Source organism: Natator depressus, chromosome 1, assembly GCF_965152275.1.
Source record: "Natator depressus isolate rNatDep1 chromosome 1, rNatDep2.hap1, whole genome shotgun sequence".
NCBI classification, from domain to species: domain Eukaryota; kingdom Metazoa; phylum Chordata; order Testudines; family Cheloniidae; genus Natator; species Natator depressus.
Window position 1 is genome coordinate 256,587,475 of NC_134234.1, and position 25,944 is coordinate 256,613,418.

A 25,944-nucleotide genomic window follows, 5' to 3' on the forward strand; every position below is an offset into this window, starting at 1 on the left:
GAGAATATGAAACAATGGGTGTTACCATACACATTGTAATGAGAAAAGGAGTACTTGAGGCACCTTAGAGACTAACAAATTTATTTGACCATAAACTTTCATGAGCTACTGCTCACTTCGAGTGATCAGGTAAGGTGAGCTATTACCAGCAGGAGAGGAAAAAAAAAACAACCTTTTGTAGTGTTAATCAAGGTGGGCCATTTCCAGTAGTTGACAAGAACGTCTGAGGAACAGTGTGTGTGCGGGGCGGGGAATAAACATGGAGAAATAGTTTTACTTTGTGTAATGACACATCCACTCCCAGTCTTTATTCAAGCCTAAGTTAATGGTGTCCAGTTTGCAAATTAATTCCAATTCAGCAGTCTCTCACTGGAGTCTGTTTTTTTGTTGAAGAATTGCCACTTTTAGGTCTGTAATCGAGTGACCAGAGAGATTGAAATGTTCTCTGACTGGTTTTTGAATAATTCTTGACGTCTGATTTGTGTCCATTTATTCTTTTACGTAGAGACTGTCCAGTTTGGCCAATGTACATGGCAGAGGGACATCGCTGGCACATGATGGCATATATCACATTGATAGATGTGCAGGTGAACGAGCTTCTGATAGTGTGGCTGATGCGATTAGGCCCTATGATGGTGTCCCCTGAATAAATATGTGGCCACAGTTGACAACGGACTTTGTTGCAAGGATAGGTTCCTGGGTTAGTGGTTCTGTTGTGTGGTTGCTGGTGAGTATTTGCGTCAGGTTGGGGGGCTGTCTGGAAGCAGGGACTGGCCTGTCTCCCCAGATCTGTGAGAGTGATGGGTCGTCCTTCAGGATAGGTTGTAGATCCTTGATGATGCATTGGAAAGGTTTTAGTTGGGGGCTGAAGGTGACGGCTAGTGGTATTCTGTTATTTTATTTGTTGGGCCTGTCCTGTAGTAGGTAACTTCTGGGTACTCTTCTGGCTCTGTCAATCTGTTTCTTCACTTCAGCAGGTGATCTTCCTGAAAACACCATCCTAGCCACTATGGATGTAGACGCTCTCTATACCAACATTCCACACAAAGATGGACTCCTTTTCTCGTTACAGTGTATATGGTAACACCCATTGTTTCATATTCTCTGGGTATAGAAAACCTCCCCACTGTATTTTCCACTGCATGCATCTGATGAAGTGAGCTGTAGCTCACAAAAGCTTATGCTCAAATAAATTTGTTAGTCTCTAAGGTGCCACAAGTACTCCTTTTCTTTTTGCGGATACAGAGTAACACAGCTGCTACTCTGAAACCTTTTATTTCCATTATCCTTACTCACTATCTCTTGAATCTTGAACCTTTTGGTCATAAATTTATCCATTTTCACTATAAATACATCTAAGTGCTGTGATGTTAAGCAACCTGCTGATCCTGAGTTGAATCATACAAGTTTGTATGTACACTGTTTCCCTTGTGGACAGCAGACCTGGTATTTTTGTGAGCTTCACCAGATGAGGGTCTGGAAGCTACAGGTGAATGTACCAAAGGAGCTTGGGGACTAGGGTGCACTTATTTTTAACCTGTAAAGCAAATTAAGGGCAGCATTAGCCAGGGGAGAGTGCTTGGGTGGCTAAATGACTGGTGACATCAGGGAGCTGACATGCAGCTAAGGACCAGCAAGTCTCTCTCATGCTGAGGACAGGAGAGGTGACAAATGACTCACAGTTCTTGGTACCCCTAGAACAGTCACATTATCCCTGGGCCTCTGCTGAACCCTGCATAAGCCCCCTATCTATGTCTCTGCTGGTGTCAGGCACCCCTTTCACTGCCCTCTTTCCCCATCCCTATTCTATAGTCTTCTTTGCTTCCCCCTCATCCTCCATGAGTGTGCTTTGTCCCAGTAGGATCTGCACACTTCCATATATCCCCTCTTCCCATTTGGAGACCAGAAAGCACAACTCTGACACCCCCCTCCATGTGCCTTCCACTCCCCAGCCCCTGTAGCTCCTTCCTGGTCCCCTGCCCACCACTTCATAATCCCTCCCAGGCAGGCTCCTGCGTCTTTCGTTTTGGTCTTCCAGTCCCCAACCTATAACCCCCTTACTCCTGGCAGCTGGAGTCCCAGGATCCATTTTTATTTATAAACAACTATCGGTATAAATGACGCTGATCAGACGCTTGGGAAAAAAACCTCTATATAATTTCAGTCACCCCAGTGGCAGCTCTCCCCACGACGGCTAGAAGACGTTTATCAGCAGGGTCTACAGAACAAAACAAATTTGGCGTTTCTGGACCAAGGTTTTGGAGAGTTCATTAACCCCAGGGCTTCAGAACCTTGTCCAAAACACAGTGGATCACAGGCAAGAGTTCAAAGCCCCGAGGAGGAAACCCAGGCTCCGCTGACGCCAGCGGAGCCAGGATTTCATCCCCTTAAGTGTAAAACGCGCCGCGATGGCCGACAGGAAGGAAGGGCAGGGCTCGCGCGGGCGGCGGCGGCTGCTACGCAGGGTAACGGCGAGTTTTGACCCCTCATTTCCGTACCTAGTCCCGGGTCATAACCACGGGATTAGCTCGGAAAGCCGGCGCGCGGCCGCGAAGCTGATCTGCGCTGTGCCGCGGCGGCGGGACACCGCGGAGGTGTCTGTCGTGGAGTGACACGCCCCGAAGGGCGCAGGGCCCGGCGGGTGCTCGCGTGCGGAGGTCACGCGCGGCCGCGCCGAGGCTGCCCCCAGGGCTGGGACTGAGGTCCCCAGCGAGGCTGTCCGGCTCTGCGGGGACTCAGGCTGCAAGCCGGACAACGCCACGCGCAACTACCTACCGTAGCACCGCGCCTGCGCACGTCACAGGGCACCTGATCACATTGACCCCTTGGCTAAGTATGGGGCGTGAGGGTTTAGCGCTCAGTGGCGCATGACTATTGTCCAATCAGAGGCGCAGTTAGATGGTAGCCACGCTGTTAAATCATCAGGAGCGATGGTTAATGGGACCAATCGCATTGCTTGTTGTTGCCCAACCGCTGAAAAGTGGATGGGCGGGGCACCCTTCGTTACTTCCACCAATGGCTTGCGAGCTTCACTAAGAGTGACACCTCCCGTGCCAAATAGCTTCAATCCATCTGAAGCCTGCAGAGGGCGGTGCAAGCGGGGGATAAACTGCGTCGCAAGCTACGCGGGGTGCGGTGCTGCGTCTCTGTCATGAGCCAGTCGAAGGGAGGGGGCAGTGGGTCGTGTCGCGTCGCGTCTCTGAATGTTTAAAGCTGTGGCCCTATTAATAACCTGAGCAACTTCATAATCTCTCCCTCTTACTGGGCCCACACCGGAGCCGGTGGGCATGTCTACAGTTGATTGACGTAGCTCTTCTAACCACCTGACATGGGCAAGGCTGAGGGAGCGCGGTTAAGCACCAACGACAGGGGACCCTGAGACCCGCAGCTCGGTGGGGGGCACTCTGTTTGTGACGAGCCCAGCATTTACCCAATGGGTGGGAGAGACTAAAAATACCGCCCAATGAAGGGTGTGGAAGGGTAGGAGAAATGGGCGTGAACTCATCCAACGGGCTAGGGTTGTAGCCAATGGGGAGAAGGGAAGCGAGTCTCCAGCCAATTAATTATGTGGAGGGGCATGTATCAACATATGACTGTCACTGAATGTAGCCAATAGGTGGGGAGGTAGTGACGACGCTACCCAATTGGAGATGCGGAAAGGTGGGTATTGTTATGATAGGCAAGAGTTGTGGCTAATGGGCGGAGAGATCATCGAGGCAATACCCAATTAACAGTACGGAGGGGTGAAAAGGGGCGAGGAGGTGTATGATGGGCAGGGAATGAAGCCAATAGGCGGGGAGGTCGTCGCAACACTGTCCAGTGAGCAGCGCGGGGGGCGGCACGGAGGCGTGTCTTGGTGTGTTTGGGTTCGTGCTCCTGGGGGAGGGAGACGGAGGCGAGGAAAGTTTTTATTTTTTAATTTTATTTTGTTTTCAGTTTCTGGGGTTCGCGCTTCCCCGGCGGGTGAAGCGAGCGGGCGGGAGGAGCTGCTCCCAGCGCAAAGAAGAAGGTGGCTACGCGCACCACGGCGGCGGCGGCTCCTCGGCGGTGAGTGAGGGGCAGGCCCCCCGGGCACAGACAGCACGGCGGGGTCTCCGCTAGCCCCTGCCATGCACCTCCCTGGGGCCCCGCGCTGCCGCTCTTCCCACGGGCAGGCCCCCTCCCCCGCACCCAGGGGCAGCGGGGGTCTGGCTGGAGACCGGCCCCGCCCTGTGCGATCCCCGGCCCCGCCAGGGGTCTCCCGGGGCCGCTCCCGACTCGAAGCCGGAGGCGGCCGCTCGCTGGCCTCTGCCCGGGCGGCTCGGCTGGGGACTGAGGCGGGGCCCGCAGCGTGCGCGGCTGGGGTGGGGGGGGGTCTAGGCCGGGACTTTAAACGGGTGCCTGAGCCCCGCCCCGTGCGGAGAGAGGGGCAGCTCTGGGCTCCGCCAGGAGGAGGCGACGAAACGGGCCCGGAGCCCGCAGTTTCCTTCCCTGAGGGCGGGGGCCGCGCTGCTGACGGGTGGTTGGGGCCCTGTCTGCCCGCGGCCGGATGGGGCCTGCAGCGCCGCGCTCTGCCCGCGGCACGAGCCTCACCGCCGCTTCCTCAGCGCGACGTGCGAGGCCCCAAGGGGCCCGCGGGGCATCCCACCTGCCCGCCGGCACAGCCCCGGCCGCTAGCTCTGCCCAGCAGCGGGGACGAGAGCCGAGCCGCACCGCCCGCGGGGGGCTAGAGTGGGATGTGGCCCGGGGAGAGACTAGGAGCCTCTCTGAGCGCAAGCGATTTGTCCTGGTTCCCTGCCGCCCCCGAGTAACCCGCTAACCAACCTTTAGTGGTTGCAATTAGCCTGCCTCGCGGAGTGTGGATAAACTCCCGAGGTTATTTTCATAGCACTACAAACCCCATTGGGTTTGTTTAACATGCTGCTAGTGAAAATGGGTGTGTAGGCGGGAGGAGAGACCGAACTCAAGAGATATGTCCCAAGCTAGAACCAGTTCTTAGAGCTGTTAGTTTCATAGGAAAATGTGAGAGGACAAATTGCTAGTGCTGCTTAACACTGAGTGCAGGATGGTGCCCAGCAGACTCTCCTGTGCCTGCTTTGTGATGCTCCATATGTTAATAATATATATTATATATGACTAAATAGGAATAGGACATAACTGAGGTCATCTATGTTTGTGAGCGGTTTTTTTTTTTAACTGAACCTAGAGATAAGTGGTTATGCTGAGGCTCTATATTTGCATTCACAGTCAGACATGCTTAGTATGACTCTTTGGATTTACTGTCCCAGTTTAACTTCTATAAACAGGCTTTTTTAATGTCAGAGTATATCTTGTTTTTTTAAACTTTTGGTTTTAACTTGCAGATTATTTTGAGTAGTCTGTAGAAACACATACTGCTGGCAGAGCATTGTTAGCTTCAAGTTCTTCTAGTCATCTGTTTATATTTAAGAAAGGAATTTTATCTTTAATATAAACTCCTGTATGACTAGCTAAGAATCATGAGTATCTTGCCTTTGCATTTAACAAGACTCTAGACTTTCTTGAAAGATGCTTCAAAAAATGGTAATAGGCTTTGGTGGCTTGTATAGTCACTTCATTTTGAAGATGTGCATGACGTTACAGTTGTAGACTAATGGACAAGAGCAGATAGGTGTATTCATGTACCTCAAAATAAGACAAATCTGTTTAGCCCATAACAGTTTAATTGAATTATAACATCTGGAGTTGGCTGGCCCATCCAGGGGTATAGGCCACAGCTCTAGTTAGTGCAACTCATTAACCGGTAAAACACATTCTGTGAAGTAAGGTAATCATTCTGTGTGCGTCTGGCATGTTTCTTCAGTGTGATTCTGTCATTGGAGCTAGGCTAACTGGAGAGGAGTTAATTACATAGGGATGACATAGGCTTACAGGCTTGCAGTAACAGTGTGGGAGGTCTCTTCGCTGCTGAAAGGTCAGCTGCTGTCTTTTTTTTTTTTTTTTTTTTTCTTTTAACAGCAAGGCGTAGCTAATGCGTGTTTAAAAATCTAATCCCTCCAAGCCTAGAGATAACTTTCAGGAAATACCAATTTCCTCATACACACGCAAACCGGCAAAAAATACTTCAATTGATCATTGAAATTTACGGATAGGCAAAGAAGAAAGTCTGCTTGAGGATTTACTGGAGTTCAATTTAAGGATATTTACTTTGTGTATTTTGAGGTGATGTTGACAATTTGCGTTTTAACAGTTTATAAAGCTTTGAATTTTTTTTTAATCTTGGCATCTGCTGTAATTAAATTATTATTGTCTGACCCCCATATACTGTCCCACATGTGTGAAACTTTAAATTGATAAAAATAAAAACAGAAATTATTTAAAAAAAAAATTGAATTCTGCCAAGCCTCATGATCTTGCTGTAAAGTCCTAGTGGAGGTAAGATGCAAGCTATATAGCTAGGTGAGGTCAACATTATACTCTAGCCCCCCCCCCCCTCCCCCCAAAATCTGGGTTTGACCTTGCCTACCTAATCCCAGTAAAAACTACATAGCCTTCTCATTACTAGGATTTTACAGCAAAATAGCTAATGGGTGTTAGATTGTAAAAACACACCTTATTTGTCAGTGAAGGCATAGTCTTGATTTCTAGTATCCACATGGAGGTATTGATGGGAGGTCCAGAACTGGGAATCTTTTCAGACTGTCTGTTAGGTGTGCACAGGAAAAATTAAGACACGTTATCTACAGAATAATCAGGATCCTCAGCAACATATAGTTCCTTGCTACTGCAGATATTTTTATATTGCTGCATATTATGGCAGAAAAATCTAAGCTTTCATTTTAAAAATTAAACCTTCAAAATGTGAGCCAAAGTAATAGCTGAGTCTTCAGACAGCCTGAAACAACAGTGAAGTGTGAACTTGCATTCACCTTTGTGGAATATAAACCATTTAAATGTCAATGTTGTCTGTTTCACTGCTGATCACTCTAGCAAAATCATCAAGCTAAAAAGTTTGTCACTTTTGCATAGTGGCAGATATTTGGGCTATAGTGGGCCAAACTAGCTGCTGTTAAGGGTTTCTGAGGTGTTGAACTAGGAATCAACTCCATTCCGCTTTCCAAAAGGTGTTGAAAGAATTTGAGGTCACTTTGCTAGTATCAGAATCATCAGTTACCTTATGGATAACAGAAACTAAAACAAACTTGAACAAAAACCTCAGTTGTTCCCTATCCAGCTGTCAAAACCTCCAGTCTTCTCCCAATAATTCCTACACTGTTGTCAGCATAAAAATTTGCAGTGTATTTGAAAATTTTAAATTTGTGGCAGTATAAAATAAATTACACAAAACTCATGGAGAGCGGGGTCGGACTTTGAGGCCGAGGGAGCCTTAGGGTGGCAAAACTGCCTCACACAGGAGGATTGGGAATACTTCGTTGTGCCAAAGATAGAAGCACAAAATAAGGGTAAGCCAAAAAAGGATGGCACACAATAGAAAACTGCAATAAAATTAATTCAGATGTTTTAAAAAAGGGAACCTGTTTAAATATTCTTGTTCTAGTGAAATTAGAGTTGCTGTTCACATTTGTAAAAGAGTTGGGTTTCTAATTAAGTTGTGTCAAACCCAGCTCATAAAATAATCCTTTCACAGAGGTCATCTTCAATGTCTTTATAACAAAAAAAATTCTAGTTATGGTATTTTAATGAGGTTGTGGAGCGTATTTTAAATGGTGAGGGTTTGTTTACACAGTGGGGTAATGTGCATGTGTTGCGTGTTAATTGCTCTGTGTAGACCCTGCTGGTGTGCACTGAAGTTTTCATAGAATGAAGCCCTGGGTCTGTTTTGTTAACAGTTCAGCTACTTCATTCTACAGTTCCTGTAGAACTCTTGGCTGCACACCTTCTGAGCATGATGACTTGTTGCTGTTTAAATTGTTTGTTTCATCACCACTTACATCATTCTGATTGTACCTACTGTTTATTACCTGGTAAGTGTATACGTTGCCCAGATTTCTTCTGGTGTGAAGTGTGATGCAAAGAAATAATTTAACTTCTCTGCAGTGTCTTTTATTCTCAGTTGCTTGCTATACTCTCTCATAGATCAACAGGTCAGTCAAGACTTTTGCAGGCTTCGTACTTCTGGTATACTTTAAAAAAGTTACAGCTATTTTTATCTGATATCTTAACTTTACTGTTTAGCATTTTCTCTACTTTTTTATTTCTGAGTTCTGAATCAATATCTCTATCTGACACCACCAAATGTCATTTTGTCTTAACACTGGCTATTTTTTAAAGCATCTAGATTTTAGAAAAAAGAAAAGGAGTACTTGTGGCACCTTAGAGCCTAACCAGTTTATTTGAGCATAAGCATCGGATGCATCCGATGAAGTGAGCTGTAGCTCACGAAAGCTTATGTTCAGATAAATTGGTTAGTCTCTAAGGTGCCACAAGTACTCCTTTTCTTTTTGCGAATACAGACTAACACGGCTGCTACTCTGAAACCTAGATTTTAGAAAACGTTCTCCACCTTATGACAATTGTGAAGGTCACTTTTTACGCCTAAATGGTCCATTGACATTCTTTTTTAATGATTATAATATTTGTTTTCAGAAATATTGGCATAGATTCCTGTCTCATGAGTATATTCTCATGGGACAGGAATACCAAGAAAATAAGCATTCTCTAGTTGTAATAAGGCTTCTGATCAAAAACACATGAATTATAGGCTATATTAATAAAACTTACTTCCAGTGATTGTCCCACTGAAGGACAATGTGATGCATAATAGAGCCTGCGGCTCAAGATCTTCTTTTGGAAAGAACAATATCTGTTAGGACATGGGTGGGCAAACTTTCTGGCCCGAGGGCCACATCTGGGTGAGGAAATTGCATGCAGGGCCATGAATGTAGGGGTGCGGGAGGGAGTGTGGGGTGTGGGAGGGGGTGCGGTGTGCAGGAAGGGGCTCAGGGCAAGGAGTTGGGGCAGAGGAGGGGTGCAGAGTCTATGAGGGGGTTCAGGGAAGGGGGTTGGGGTTCAGGAAGGGTGTAGGCATGCAGCAGGGGGCTCAGTGCAGGGGCTTGGGGTGCAGTAGGGCTGCAGGGTGTACAAGGGGGCTCAGTGCAGGGGATTGGGGTCTGGGGTGCAGGAGGGGTTCGGGGTGCAGGCTCTGGTCCAGTGCCGCTTACCTGGAGTGGCTCCGGGGTGGCAGCAGCACATGCCAGGGTGGCCAATGGGAGCTTTGGGGGAGATACCCACAGGCAAGGACAGCACGTGGAGCCCTCTGCCCCCGCTCCCCCAGGGGCTGCAGGAATGTGGTGCCAGCTGCTTCCGGGAACGGCGCGGGGCCCGCGGCGCCATGGGGGCAGCAATCCCGTGGGCCGAATCCAATGCCCTGAGGGGCCGGATCTGGCCTGCAGGCCGTAGTTTGCCCACCCCTGTGTTAGGACTTCTGGCTGTATTGCTGATAAACTTAGCCAACCTAACCTGTAGTGCTTTTCTTCTTCTTTTGTTCTTTTCCTCTCCACAAATAAAAAAATCATTCTACAGTTCAACTCCTGGGGCTGTGTGTGGCAGTTAACAAAATGAATACGGCTTTTTGCAGGATTTGACGCTAAATCTTTTCATTACAGCTCAGCTAATAGAAATAGGGATGCTTTTAGTACTCTAGGCAGTTATTACCTTCAGATAAAGCTGCCAATAGATATTTCTGTTTAGGCCTTGGCTGGTTGAGTAGAAGTCAGAAATCCTCTGATTTTTCCCCTCCCTTCCATATCAATGTGGAATAAAAGGTGCTCTCCTGATACCAAAAATAATAAAGTAGATAACTTTTAGAAAGGTCTGTTCTTTACCCTCCAGACAAGTAGTGAAAACATTCTTAGCTGTGAGATCCACAGAGCAGCAGATATACATGCTTGCTAGCATTTGGTATTTCATTCCATTTGTGAGGCAATGGACATATAATAAGAATATACAGCATTTAGACAATGCTTTGTGTTTTTGAAGCAATGTACAAACATTAATCAGTCTTCACATCACCCCTTTCTCAGTAGCATACTGCTATCTTTGTCCTATGGCATGGACATTGTGGGAGAAGATTCTGAAGCTTTTATGTTTTCATGAGTGTAGGGGTTGTAATCTCATTTTGGATGAACTTTTTGTTTACAGTATATTGAACTATGGAGATGACTTTTACTAGTTTGGCAGGCTGTAGTTCAGAAATCAGATAAACCAGCAAATACATTTAAATTATTTTGTATAGATGAGTGAAAATGTGGTGGATTATTTATGCAAGATGTGGAAAAAACTTTTTTGTTCTGAGTTTTTCACCATTAAAACAAATAAACTTTACGTATCTAAATGACTATAACTAGAAACTGGAAAAGGAAAAAAAAAAAACCACCCCCACCTCTTAACCAGTGAGGCTTTTTTGTGCTGTGGAAAAATATATAATCAGATTAGATAAGAGAAATGGGAGGCACTATAAAATATAATGGAAGATGAATGCCATGAGAGAGAGAGTGGTCAAAATGCAAGTGTAAAGTATAAAGTGGTAGATAGCAAGAAGGTCAAAATACATGCAGAGAAGGCAGAGGATCAAAGGCCAAAAAAGCTAATTAGTGGATCAGAGGATAAGAAGTCAAACTGAAAAATAAAGGGGTGATAGTTTATATTTTAGGCAGCTTGCCAGATTATTAGGAGAGAGGTGATACAATAATAGCATGTTGCTTGAAAGGGAAACTCAATTAGTTATGAAGGAAGGTAAGATTCACTTATTCTTTTATTTAAGTTTTTACTTTTTAAAATTCCATCTCAATTCCTCACAGTCAGCATTATTAAGAAGCACTGTAATGGAAAACAAACTGATATGGTTTCTAGTAGAGTCCTGAGCTGCTTGGAGGGTAAAGACTGATCTACTACGGAAGTCCTGATAATGAGAAATCAGTACCCTGATGCTGGTGGACCCAGCAGCCCTCTACAAAAAAGATCATTCTTGTAGCCATAGAGAGCTGCCTCCTCTGTCTAGCTGACAAATTCCAGGTTCTGCCTTCTGTCTTAATAGTCACACATAAGGAAACCCTTGCTGAATGACTATTTTTCTGTTCTTGCCTTACGTAACTTATTTCTACTTCAAGACAGCCAGAACAGAGCGCATGTTAAGTCACCCTTCTAAGATCATATACTATGTCCTGCAGTTCTGTGTTATCTTCCTTTGGAATTCAGTGTAGATTTAAACCCTCTTTATGAGAGCAAGTAATTAAAAGCATGTCTTTAAACCCTTTAAGTTAAACTGGCAGAAAACCCTGTGTGGATGGTCTTGTTTTAAGAGCGGCTTATATTTATTTAGCTTGAATAATAAAATAAGAGCATGTGGATAGGGATTTGTACCAGTTTAACTGAATTGGTTTAAAGACATGCCTTTAAACTGTGCAGGTTTGTGTGTAGACAGGGCCTGAGTTTTATACAATGAGAACATGCTTTCCTAATGCACCTGTGTGTGGACTAGTTACTATAAAGCTTTTATTCTAAGCAAAACACTAATGCCTGGTCTAGGCACAGATTGTTGGACTAGTATAACTAATTTGGTTAGGCATGTGATTTTTTTAAAAACTAAGTATTATTTGTATTACCACAGTGCCTAGGAACCCTCGTCATGGACCTGTATCCCACTGTGCTACATACTGTACAAACACAGAACTAAAAGACTGTTTTGCCCCAAGGAGTTTACAATTGAAGTATAAGATGAGAGACGACAGCTGGATATAGACAGGCAGGGGAATACAAGGAAACAGTGAGGTTGGCAAGCTGAGAACTATCTGCATCCCAATGCTGATCCAACAAGTTAAATTTGTTTTAGTTCCTTTGCTAGAAGGTGTCGCCAACTGATAGGTGTAGTTGTGAAAAGTTCTTCGACAAGATTGTTCACTCTGTGTTTTTGAAAACCTTTTTATTTCATTTCTATCTTGGAATTGACCCTTAAACTTTTGCAAACAGTCTGCTTGCTTCTTCTGGAGAATCTTGGCATACCTTCTTAGAGCACTTTTCATTTCTCCGTGCAGCCTTCTGTAGAATCTGCTTCAGTACTCAGCAATTTGACATTTCTGTGATTTTGGAAGCCTTCATAATGATACTCAACTCTATTGTTTGCAATAGAAAGAAAACATGGATTTACCTCCTTTAGCTGTACAGTGAAAACATTATTTCAAATGGCTGGGTTCATGTTCACAAAAAAAATGCCTTAATAAAGATATGCTAAAGTTAACATAGTAGGTAAAAACATTTATTAGCTATAGCAGAGTCTTGCACAGTCTTTATGATCCTTTAGGGAAAATAGTGTAGCTTCTGCATCTGATTAAGTGCTGAAATTAGCCCTCTCTTTCTTCACTCCCAAGTGAATTTAGTGGCACCATTGTCTCCATCAGGGTATCAAAGTCCATGACAGAAGCTGGCTCCTATAGCTTGAAGAGAAAAGAGCCTGTTTGTAGAAAGCAAGCAGCTCCCAACCAAGATACATACATTTGCAATAACTGCCAAAGATCATGCAGATCTTGGATTGGACTATTCAGTTGCATGAGACATTGCAAATCATCTACATCATAGGCTGCAATTCCCAGTCTCTCGCAGACTAAAGGATGCCAACACAAGTGAATTAAGTTGCTTAAATTCAAGAATGCCCTGTAAAATTATTTCTAATAAGGTATCCAGAATTCAGGCTCCGTTTTTGTCATGGATTCCCTGACTTTCTGGGACTTCTGCAGCGGCCCATGCGGCTGGCCCGGGAGCCGCCTGAGGAGGTCAGGCAGCCCCTGGGCCAGTTAGGGTGACCAGATAGCAAGTGTGAAAAAATCGGGATGGGGTGGGGGATAATAGGTGCCTATATAAGAAAAAGCCCTGAATATCAGGACTGACCCTATAAAATCAGGACATCTGGTCACCCTAGGGCCAGTCGCACCGGATGCTCCTGGGGCAGTGTTGTAGCCCCCCTGAAACCTAGCAGAAGGAGTTTGGGTGTGGGGGGATTGGGGTGCTGGGCAGTGCTTACCTGGCGGGGCTCCCTAGAATGACAACAGGAAGTCCCCTCCCTCAGCTCCATGTGCTGCCTCTGCCTGCAGGTACCACCCCTGTAGCTCCCATTGGCCGCTATTGTGGAGTTAGGAGTTACTGGCAGCATGTGGAGTTAGGAGCTGGAGGTCACCACTTTCCAGGAACCAGGTAGGGAACCTGCACCAGCCCTGCCAACCCCCCCAGCACCTGCCGTTCTTCCCTGGGTGTCTCCCCTCAGCACCCACGGTGCCTCCAGGGCTGACCCCCCCCCCCCAGTCTCCCTCCCCAGTGTTTTAGTCGGGGTGTATAGTAAAAGTCATGGACAGGTCACAGGCTGTGAATTTTTGTTTACTCCCTGTGACCTGTCCATGACTTTTACTAAAAATACTGTAACCCGTGACTAAAACATGAAATAGTAGCTTCATGACATTGACACCTACTCTTTTTAAATAGTTTTAAATCTATCTTCATTTATAACCTTTGAGGGCTTGTCTACACGATAGTATAACTGCAAAAAAAACAAATAAACAAAACAAACCTGATACAGTTAAACTACTGTAGTTATTTGAGTGTAACTCTCCTGGGTGGACATGCTTACTCCAGAATAAAAGTGTCTTTTTTCAGTTTAGTTTAATCCACTTCCAAAATGATAGGTTAACTGGAAAAAGGCACTGTTATCCCAAAATAAGTGTGTCCACATGGGAAGTTATACATATAACTGTAGCAACTTAAATTCACAACCCTTCCTGTATAGACAAACCATTTGTCTGATGAAGAATTTTCAGTTTTGACTTTTTCCATTTATAGTAAATGCTTAATTTTCTACTTGTTTTTTATGGAGCTTGAAATGAACAGGACTTCTGTTAGTTCTTGGAGAATGATCCTTATAGCATTTCCACACGTCTCCTGGTGGGTCTATAAGGTCATTATTTCCATTTCTGATAGTTCACCATTCTGGAGAGAGAAGATGTTGCAAACGAACATTTTAAAAAATCCCAGTCAAAGCTTGATAATAAAGTGTAAGTCTGGAGTTTTGGATGCAGTATTCTAGCTATTAGCATATATCCCTTAATGTCAAGTTATCCCTGCTTGACTGTGTCTTAAATCTCATTGTCATTTAAAAAAAAAAAAATTAAAAAACCCAACCAAACAACAAACCCTCAAAATAGAGAGCATGCAACAAAAGTCTTCACAATCATACTACCACAAACATGTCATGAGGTTTTAGATAAAATACAATCTGAGGTGATAAAATTAACCATACAACAAGGAAACAAAAAGAAGTCTGAAAAAATAGACCTCTTCTGCTGCCATTGGCATAAGCATAGAAACCTCATACTGAGACTTAGTGCAGATTAGCACAAAGGACCTTTTATGATGTATGTCAAGAATCCGTGTTTTAGTACCTTTTCAAGATTCACCTAAAAGCATATCTCCAAAGAAGGGTACAGAGATACATAATAGACAATGATGTTTTGTTTAATGTATATTTACATGATAGACTGTAATGGCTCATCCACTAGAGAAATGTGTTTTAAAACAGATTACAAGGACTTGGAAGCTAGCCATGAAAGTCATTCTCAATTATTTTAGGAATATTTACTTGATTAAAACATAACTATGTTTATTACAGGTCTGTTTTGATAATCATTATGCAGACTATCTGCTTTTGGATGCATATTATGTCTACCTTACATACATAGAAAGTATCAATTTAGACGCATAAGGTGGTATTTCTTTATGCATTGCATTTTTTTTTGTTTTGTGTGTGCATGCCTTTTCCTTGTCTGCTGTTTGGTCAAAGGACAGGCATGGTGCCAAATGTGGTCACTGGCAATTAAAAACGTAGATGAGTAATTTTTTGTGAGGAGGATAGGAGCAAAAGTAGCCGTCCGCCATGGGAACCGAGACAAGCCTTGCAGGAAGTGCAGCTACTCCAATGAGACCCTGCCCCACGTCCTGTGCAGCTGCAAGCCCCACTCCAGAGCCTGGCAGCTGTGCCACAACGCCATCCAGAACTGCCTAGTGAAAGCCATCGCACCGCGCCTGGGGGAGGTCACTGTGAACTGCACCATCCCCGGTACTGACAGCCTGTTGCGACCCGACGTGGTAGTCACCGACGAGGCCCAGAAAAAGATCATCCTCGTCAACATCATGGTCCCCTTCGAGAACAGGACCCTGGCCTTCTGAGAAGCCCGAGCTCAGAAGCTGGAAAAATACGCCCCTCTGGCCGACGCCCTGAGAGCGAAGGGCTACGAGGTGCAGATGGATGCCCTGATTGTCAGAGCCCTGGGCGCTTGGGACCCCTGCAACGAGCGTGTGCTGCGGGCCTGTGAGATCGGTCAACGCTACGCACGGCTCATGCGGCGCCTCATGGTCTCGGACACCATCCAATGGTCCAGGGACATCTACATCGAACACATCACCGGCCACCAACAGTACCAGGAGGTGTGAGCTGGTACGACATCGTGCATCCACTATGGGAAAGGGACTGAGAGGCTTTTTCCATTGGACCGTATGAACTGGAACCATAAACTCAATGAACATTAAATCCCACCAAATGAGGGTAGATCCATCCCCATCATCGTATCCGCTCATTATACTCCACACCTGAACATAGCTGTTATATGGACAACATACCCCCATATCTCAATGTCTGTACTTTGACCAGTTAAACTTTTACCCCCAATCAGGGAGATTGCAGATTATGTATTCCTCATGCCACCAGCTCCTAACCGAATTTCGCACCCCTTGATAATCTGTACCTTATTCCCTGATAACCAGAAACTTCTGTGCTTGAACTCTGTACCGTTTCCTTTTTATTTGAACATTATCTTAATAAAATTATTAAATCTGACAGTACCTGTGAGAGAATATGTATCAAGGCAGATGTGAATTGTCACTAGAGTCACAAATATAGATGAGGAAGAAAATTTTTGTGGTTCAAATCCTAGCTTCATTGAAGAAATCTGTTTCTTTAAAGAAGGTAGCTCTTCCTTGGCTATCGTCCCCATCATTCCCCTTTCAATATGAGGTCCACGTGTTTTGGTTGTGATTTTTAAATAGGTGAGAATTACAGCTACGCTTGACAATACCCGATGTTTGTATAACATTACATAAGCCAGCCCTCAGAAGAGGATGTGGTGCTAGGGTTTAAAAATTAAATTTAGGGGGGAAAAAACCTCCAAGTGCTGTCCTTCAGGGATCAAACTTCAGTTTTGGGCCATTTCTTAAGTAGCTCATCCACCTTCTGCAGAATGCACCTCATCTTGGCACATTGCTATCGTATTTTCAGAAGTGTCTTTTTTTTAAAGTAAGAGTAAAGAATCTATGTATTTCACTAGGTGATATTCACTTTTCTGAATGAGACTTGAGTAGAAATTTGTGCTACAAATCCAATCTTGCTCATCCATTATCAGAAAAAGATTTCCTGTGGTGCTAGTTGATTACTCACAGTTTTTTTTTAAAGAAGCTTAAATAGAAGTTTAGCTTAATATAGTAGACTAATTTGGAAGGAAAAATGTGTACATTTGGTGGAAAAGAAATGTACTTAATTTCTTAACATTCTAGCTTCTACCATTTAGAAAATATTGGCAAAAAAACATATTTTCTTCTGTTGTATTAACTATATACTGGAGCCTAAAACAGTATTGCCAACGTCAAATGTTAAAAGTTTGATGTTATTTGCCTTCTTGTTTTCCAACATTGAGTGTGCCCTTGCTTTATATATTAAATCTTTTCTTGCCCTCATGGTTGCAGAGAAACTTTTTTCTTTTAATGAAAGCCAAGATTTTCAGGCTGTAGCATGAGTCCAGCAGCTGTCATTTAAGAAAAACACAACAAATTGCAATACTTATGGTGATATCCAGCAAGTTGGCAAGACTGCAAAATATTCCATATTGTGGGTTAATTTTTTTTGTTTCCTCTTGGTTTCCCTGGCATATGCTCTAGTCTGACATAGCTGTCTATTGCCTTTGGCTGTTTGTGGCTGCCTCCTTTTGTGAGCAGGGTTTGAAGAGGTTGATGGAGGTGAAAATACTCTTCTTTCTTCTTCGGTGACTCCTCACGTTCATCTTCTCCAGTTGACTGGTGCCCCCTCTGGTCCTTTCCCACCCCTTTGTTGGCTGCCTGATTCCTCTCTTCTACCTCCACCCCTCCGATCCCTGGGATAATGGATTGAAATTAGGAAGTTTTTTTTTTCTTAATGGTGAGAAGTTTGTTAGGGGTTGGAGAAGTCTCTCAGGAAAAAGGTGGAAGTCCCATTGTCTGAAACATTTTAAAAAATACATAAAGCTTTGGAAAATATACTGTAGGGAACAATCTGGTAGCACCCCTAACGCAATGGTTTTCAAACTTTTTTTTTCTGGAGACCCACTTGAAGAAAATTGATGCCCGCGACCCAACAGAGCTGGGGATGAGGGATTTGGGGTATGGGAGGGAGCTTTGGGCTGGGAGTGCAGGCTCTGGGGTGGCGCCAGGGATGAGGGGTTTGGGGCTCTGGACTGGGGGTGCAGGCTCTGGGGTGGGGCCAGGAATGAGGGGCTCCAGGTTTGGGGAGGGCTCAGAGCTGGGTCAGGGCTCTGGGCTGGGGGTGCAGGCTCCAGCATGGGGCCAGGGATGAGGAGTTTGTGGTGCAGGATGGGGCTCTGGATTTCAGGGGGGGCTCAGGGCTGGGGCAGAGGATTGGGGCACAGGGTTGAGACACGGGTTTACCTCCGGTGGCTCCTGGTCAGTGGCACAGCTGGGGTGCAGAGGCAGGCCTTCCACCTGTCCTGGCACTGTGGACCACACTGCACCCTGGAAGAAGACAGCAGCAGGTCCGGCTCCTAGGCAGAAGCGCGCAAGCAGCTCTGTGCGGCTGCCCCCCCCCCCCCCAGCTTCCATTGGCTGGGAACTGGCTAGTGGGAGTGTGGAGCCGATGCTCGGGGCGGGGGCAGTGTGCAGAGCCCTCTGTCACCCCTGCCTAGGGGCCGGACCTGCTGCTGGCCGCTTCTGGAGCGCAGCGTGGTGTCGGAACAGGTAGGGACTAGCCTGCCTTAGCTGGGCAGCACCGCCAATGGGACTTTTTACGGCCCGGTCAACAGTGGTAACCAGAGCTGCCGCGAGCAGTGCCTTACATTCCATGACCCAGTACTGGGTCACAACCCACAGTTTGAAAACCACTGCCCCAAGGCATGAATAAAATGACATAAGAGATCTCTTCTGTCTCTACGTTCTATGTTGTTGGTAAGCATACTAGCTGAATGTTTTTGCTTAAAATATTAGTGAAATAGTTAACCTAGTTAATGTCTAAATTGTGAATACCTCACTGAGATGAATGAGGTGGATTAAAAAAAAATTAGGACTATTTATAGGAGGGGAGATAAGGTATGTAACACGCTTTCTACTTTAAGGAAATTTACACTGGTGTAATTAAGTTTGTGCAGACTCCCAACATGGAAATGCTGCACCAGCACAAAGTGGGGTATATATTAATGCAGTTTAATTTGGTATGTTATTAGACTGAGGCCCGGGCTAAACACAAAATTGCATCAGTTTAATTAAAAAGGTGTGATGTTGCACCACTTCAGTTAAAACAGTTTGCGCATGAACACTCTTGCATCATTTGTTAAACAAATTAAGTCAAGTCTAACTTTCTCCTGTTTAAACTGATGTAGGCAGGGTAGAGCAGTTTAAATCCAGACGACTAAAATAATGGTTTGAAAGACTTGATTCTTAAACAGTGTCGAGGCTTTGTAAAACTCTCTCATCTTTAGATTACAATTCATAATGAACTAAGGCTAAGGTTTTCAAAAGTGACCAGCTGTTTTGGGTGTCTTCATTTTTGGGATCCAATTCTAGCTACCTTAAAGGGGCCTGATTTTTCACAAAGTGCTTAGCACCCTGTCATGGGGCGTCAGGTCACATAGGGTTAGCTGGAAGGGCGGAGGCAATTCTGCAGCCGATTAGGTCCTACGCCGAGGACCCTTACTGTAACATGGGGTAGTATTACTTAGTGACTAGAGTCAGGGAGTGGCCTGTCCCCTCAGGGCAGCGAGGCCCACTGGCCAGAATCGGGGAAATAGCCCACCTCTGAGATTGCACAGCTGGTTGACCTATTGGGGGAATGGGGCGCCACTCAGGGGTGTATGGTACCCTGAGTAATGGGATTTGGGCTCTCCCTGCTCCTCCGAACCCCAGCCCAGGGCCCTGGCAATAGTGCTCACCACTGAGTCGGCGGGGATCCTCCTGCAACACGCTGACCAGTCCCTCGGTTCACTCACCGGCAAAGAGTTCAAGTCCTCTGGGCTGCTGCTTATCCGTTACTCCTCGTCGAAACTCCCCGGGTCTCTGGGGTCCTCAAATGACTGGGCTCCCACCAGTGCCGTCGTTTCTCTGGGCTCGTCTGGCAGCCTGCAGTCTCCAGTCAGGAACTCTGTGAGCCATAGTCGGGGTTTGTAGCAACTCCCTGCAGGGAGCTTGCAGCCTGCGTCCTTCCTTCCCAGACTGAGCAGGGCTGATACCTTTTATATGCTGCCTCCAGGCTGAGTATGCCCAGCGGGTCAGAGGGGCAGAGTTAACTCTTTTGGGGCTGGTGCGGGGTAGGTATAGGGCTCCGTCCCTGTTGTCCTCTCCCATCTGGGAGAAAAAGTCTGCATTAGTGTGGGCCCTACCTGGGCAATGTAATATGCTGAACTCGTAGGGTTGGAGCAGGGGTGAGCAAACTATTTTAGACCAAGGGCCACATCGGGGTTGTGCAAGTGTATGGAGGGCCAGGTAGAGAAGGCTGTGCCTCCCCAAACAGCCTGGCCCCCGCCCCCTATCCACCGCTCCTTGTTCCCTGACCACCCTGTCCCGGGATCCTGGCCCCTAACCACTCCCCTGGATGGGGGAGGTCCCAACCCCCCCATCCTCTGACTGCCATGACCCCTATCCACACCCCCACCCCTAACTGCCCCTTGGGACCCCACCCCCATCCAACTCCTCGTGCTCCCCGTTCCCTGACTGGCCCCCCCCCAAACCTCTGCCCCATCCAACTGTCCCCTGACTGCCCCTGGAGACCCCCTGCCTCTTATCCAACCCCCCTGCTCCCCGCCCCCTTACCATGCCAGAGCCAGCCATGCTGCTGTGCTGCCCGACAGGAGCAGAGGGCCAGAGTGCTACCCGTGCGGCAGCGTGACTGTAGGGGAGGGGGAACAGCAGGGAGAGGCCAGGGGCTAGCCTCTCTGGCAGGGAGCTCAGGGACAGGACAGTCCTGCAGGCCATAGTTTGCCCACCTCTGGGTTGGATGGTGAGGTACCATCTCATAATCCGTGCGTTCGAATCCTTCATGGTGTTGATACATCGTAGGGGTGTATGGTCTGTAATAAGACGAAAGGGGCTCCCTAGTAGGTAATACCCTAGAGTCTCTCACCCATTTTACCTCTAAGGCGTCCTTTTTGATGGTGGAGTACTTGACTTCTCAGGGTAATAGGTTCCGGCTTAGGTACAGCACCGGGTGTTCCTCCCCCGTCGTTCCTGCAATAGCACACTGACCAGTCTCTCAGTTCACTCACCAGCAAAGAGTGCGAGTCCCCTGGGCTGCTTCTTACCCTTTCCCCCTCCTTGAAACTCCCCAGGTCTCTGGGGTCCTCAAATGGCCGGGCTCCAACCAGTGCCATCCTTTCTCTGGACTCATCAGGCAACCTGAAGTCTCCAGTCAGGAACTCTGTGAGCCATAGTTGGCATTTGTAGCAATTACCTGCAGGGAGGGTTATAGCCTGCATCCTTCCCTGTCAGCAGCCTTCCCAGGCTAAGTTGGGCTGCTACCTTTTATATGCTGCCTCCAGGCTGAGCATGCCTAGCAGGGTAGGAGGGGCTGGGCTTCCTTAGCCTGCAAAGCGGAGTTAACCCTTTCAGGGCTGGTGCAGGGTAGGTATGCCTCGTCACACACATACCCTCTGAAAATCCAAACCTCTTTTAAAATGTCTCAGTGTAGGCACCCAGAATTTAAGCCCTTGAAATAACTATTCGCTTTTGAATATCTTGGCCTAAATTACAAGTACTGGGGGTTTTAAAATGCCGTTACTGGTATTTGAATTTTACAAAACTTCTACAGGAAAAAGACTGAAAATTAAGGCCTTAATTCTGCAAACACTTAAGCAGATATGAAACTGTACACACACAAATAATTCCTTCAGTGGTACTACTCCCACTGAAGTGCTTAAAGTTAAGTCTGTGCATCAATGCTTGCAGTTTTAAAGGTCAAAATTGTGTTTTTATTTAAAACTTTTCTCTCAGTGCCACAGTCTGTGTCTCTTCAAAGCAAACTTGTGTTAGTGTTAACAAGGAAAGTTATGTAGACATTCACAATAACTTTGTTAATGTACTGAACTTATTATAAACAGGTCAAACTTTTTAAACCCTAAACCCATATTTAGGCACCTAAATAACTTAAGACCACAAGTCCCATTGATATCAAACTGATAATCTTGAAAGAGGATCATAGCCTCGGCAAAATTTTCTGCTTTCTGACTAATGGAAATTCAGAATATAGGATGCTGGTCGCAAATATAATATGCGCTGTTTATCAGTTTATGTTGTTTTCACAGTAAGGGTATTGATGAGGCCCTGGAATTACCTTGTTCAGAATAGATGAGTATTTTAAGTGTGAAACTTCGTAGTTTAAAAAAAGTGTGTAAAATCTGATATTCCGTTAATAATTAGGAAACTAGTTAGAGAAAAGACTACAAAAACCTCCATCCACTTTAGCAATTTTTGGTTATAAAATGAGGAGAAAGTAAAGAATTAGGAACGTGTTTTAAAAAAAAAACAAAAAAACCCAACCTGAATTAAATAAATTAAAAAAAAGTGTAAAAAGTCATTATCTTTATCCAGTATGGTGGATGTAAGTGTGTTCTCACACACAGTTGCAGTGAAGGGGTATTGTTGCACCATTCAGTTAAACATCTTGGTATAGACAGGCCCTATGTTGCACCTGTGTAAACCCTGCCTTGTACTGGCATAGTGAATATACATTAGGAGTTTGCACTGGTGTAACGTCATCAGTGGAGTTATGCCAGTATGAATTTTCTTAATGTAGACCAAAAATAATGGATGATTCAAAAGACAGTAAATTGGGTGCTCCTGTTCCTATGAATGGGAATGGCTTTAGTGTTAGCAAGGAAATTTATTTAGATTTAGGGAATGGCTAAAGAAATTAAAAGGCAATAAATTTAAGTCTGATCTTGTTTAAATGACTTCAGTGCTTAAATGACTTAAATAGCGCTTCCAGAATTAAAAGGCACTTTTAAAAAATAATTTTTTTCTTCTTCCCTGTTGATGTTTAGAAGGGTATTTTGAATGGGACCTAAAGTAAAACCATTAAATCCTCCCCCTTCCTCTGTGCATGTGTCTGTTTGCTGCCTTATTGGTTTCAGCTTTGTGACTGCTGTTACTGATAAACACCCTCTTGCAGGAGGTTTTGATGGCTATGACTTCAGCTCACAAACAATCCACCAATCTTGAATTGCATCCCATGATAAGCATGTTAACTGGATGTTTCTGCTGAAATCATCAGCAGTGAAATAGTTAATAATGTTGACATTTATATTCTTATCTTTAAGTTTCAGGCTTAAAGATGATCTGTCAAGGGGGGGAAAAGGGGCTTCTGTCTTTATTTTTACTTCTTTATGATGCATACAGAAGGCCTGAATGGTGTGAGGATTTTTGCTTGTTGTTTTTAATATTAAAAATTCAAGTCCTCTCTTTAGCGTGGAAGACCTTGTCTACTCCTTGCCCTAAGTCTTGCAAAGCTTTTCCATTGCTTCTAACATCAGTTTTGCTCCACTAGTGCTAGTAGTGTTAGGAACTGTAGTATAAATGGACTGCTAACATTTTAGGCACTTTGATTAGACCTGCATCACGCAGAGTTAGCTGACAGTGTGTGTAAAATGCTGGTAGTAGTTGATGGGGCCCATCTGATATGTTGTGGTGTGAAAATAAATATGAACTGGAAAGGGACCTAGAGCTATGGAGGACTGAATTAGAAAAAAGAAATGGCTTACAAATCAGACAACCAGTCAGAATACATGTGGTGTTTCACTGAGAGGGACAAGGAGAAGCTAGTAAAACAAGATGGCATAGACTTAAAGTGTGTAAAGTGACAAAGATTGTGAGACAATACAATTTTAGCCTTTGATACTGAAGTGTTGAGTGATAATGAGAATGGGAGTGTGGATGCAGATGTTAGGTGCCGCATGCAGAGCTTTTGGTGTAAATGGAGGGAGTTGACAGGAATTCTGTGGTAAGAATATGCCACGTAGACTACAGTAGTGGTTTTCAACCAGAGGTATACAGAGGTCTTCCAGAGGTACATCAACTCATCTAGATATTTGTCTAGTTTTACAAAAGCTACATAAACAGCACTAGTGAATTGAGTACAGACTAAAATGTTGTAATGACAATGGCTTGTTTATACTGCTCTATATACTATACACTGAAATGTAAGTACAATATTTATATTCCAGTTGATTTATTTTATAATTGTATGGTAAAAGGAGAGTGAGCAATTTTTCAGCAGTAGTGTTGCTGTGACACTTTTGTATTTTTATGTCTGATTTTTGTAAGCAAATAATTTTTAAGTGAGGTAAAACTTGGGGTACGCAAGACAAATCAGACTCCTGAAAGGGGTACAGTAGTGAGAGCCACTGGACTAAAGAACAAAGTGTATAAGATCATGACTATGCCAGTTATGAAGTATGAGTCAGAATGCTGGCCAGTGAGGAAGAGAGAACAGCTTCTTTACATGTCTGAAATGGGAATGTTTAGGTGGATGCTGGGTAAGATGATAGGCTATTCAAAGAAACTGTATTAGCCAGGATGCAGATACAGTAACTCCTCACTTAAAGTCATCCTGGTTCATGTTGTTACGTTGTTGATCAATTAGAGAACATGCTCCTTTAAAGTTGTGCAATGCTCCCTTATAATGTCATTTGGCAGCCGCCTGCTTTGTCCACTGTTTGCAGGAAGAGCAGCCCGTTGGAGCTAGCTGGTGGGGGCTTGGAACCAGCATGGACTGGTAGCCCCGCTATCAGCTCCCCATTCCACTAAGTTCCCTGTGTGGCAGTGGCCCAGCAGGCTGTCAATTGCCAGGCAGTTCAGCTGTTCCTCCCCCTGCTGCTATGAGCTGCTTCTGCCCTCTGCCTTGGAGCTGCTCCCCGGAGCCTCTTGCTTGCTGGGGAGGGAGAGAAGGGAGGGTCTAATATCAGTGTGTCCCTTTGCACCCCGCTTACCCCATCTCCATAGAGCGGGGGACACATGACAGGGCTCAGGATGGGCAGTAGCTGTTGTCTCAGCTTCCTGATCTACTTAAAAAGGCAGTGTACTTAGAGTGGAGTCAGCGTACTTAAAGGGGCAGTGCGCATCGCGTGCTCTCTCTCATACACATGGTGTGCCTCTCTGTCTCTGTCTGCCATGCTGTCTTCCCTCCCTCCATTCGTGCTGCCTTTTAGAGTGTGAGGCTACACTTGAGGGCTCAGCCAATTGCTAGTTCATCATTTAAAGCAGTAAGGAATTCCCTGGGAAATATCCCACCCGCTGACTTCACCACCTTAACCAAGCTTCACAATCATCATCACAGTGTACCAGTATTAAATTGTTTGTTTAAAACTTATACTGTGTGTGTATATATATATGTGTGTGTGTGTGTATATATATATATATATATGTATAAAATATAAAAATCTTTTGTCTGGTGGAAAAAAATTTCCTTGGAACCTAACCCCCCCATTTACATTAATTCTTATGGGGAAATTGGATTCACTTAACATCCTTTTGCTTAAAGTCGCATTTTTCAGGAACATAGCTACAACGTTAAGTGAGGAGTTACTGTAGTCCCTGCCATGGAAAGGCTGACTGGCTATTGACTGAGATGGCTATGTCATGTGAGATGGTGAGACATAAGATGTGTTGGCCACAGAGTACAAGAGCTAATAGTCATGGGACAAAGACCATGAGGAAAACCTAGAGAAAGATGGTTCGAGATGCTGAAGGAGGACATGAAAATTGGTGTCAGCTTGGCAGATACACTCGACAAGAATGTTTGAAGATGAAGAATAAGAGCAGTCCACCCTGATTGACAAGATAAAGTGAAGATGGAGAAGCTCACTGCCCATCTGCAGTGGGACTCCCAATGTCACTAACATTAGGAGAGCTGAGCCGGTATTATCAGCAGTGTGAAAAAGCCTTCGTATGACTGGAGAGCTAGTGACAGTATGACCTTACAAGAGCCAAGACAGTGAAAGTTGAAAGGGAGTGGGACTTCTGGTCAGCACTTTTCAGGACTTTTGATTTTGTTTACACTTCAGGGACTAATATTATAGTGAAAGGAAGTCTCTGTTAAAGACCTTCAATTAAGGTAATAGAGCTAATGCTATATATCCACTGACATTCTCACCACATCCTTTAGCTAATCCAAGGAAGATGAGCTGAAATTCTTGATATTTTTAAGGTTAAACAACAAGCAGGAAAAATCCTTTTTGGGTCTTCTTTGTGCATCAGAAAGTAGGAAAAGGGCACAAACCCAGATTTAAAAAAAACAAACAAACAAAAAAAACCCACAAGCTTTGCAGGTCACCTTTAACCCATTGAGAAGAATAAGGGCAGTTCACACTTCTTAGTTATTATTCCAGGCTATCTTAAAAACTCAGGAAGATGACAATGTATTGGTTTACCCTCAGTTCATAATTCAATCTTCACAATCATGAGGGTTAGGAACAGTATTTTATTTTTAATAAAAGGAAAGCTAATCATGGAGCAAATCTCTGCAGCCAAGGGGTATATTCCTTGGCAAATTGCTGTTGAATACACAGAGACCTGTCTACAGATCAAATTACAAATGTTTCCACCTTAAATTGTTATAGGTCAAGAAGTAATTCTTGGTTCCCAGAAAATAGCTACAAAAATGGAATTTAAAAAGCACATTGCCTA

General features: G+C 44.9%; 1 protein-coding gene across 1 annotated transcript in view; it reads left to right on the top strand.

The window, feature by feature from the left end:
• Positions 1 to 3,848: 3,848 nt before the first annotated feature.
• The window catches only part of TNRC6B (trinucleotide repeat containing adaptor 6B), a 226,106-nt gene continuing 204,010 nt past the window's right edge, over positions 3,849 to 25,944 (top strand). The window contains exon 1 of the mRNA XM_074941640.1: positions 3,849 to 4,047. The gene's annotated coding sequence lies outside the window, so the exon portion shown is untranslated. The remainder of the gene's footprint in view (positions 4,048 to 25,944) is intronic.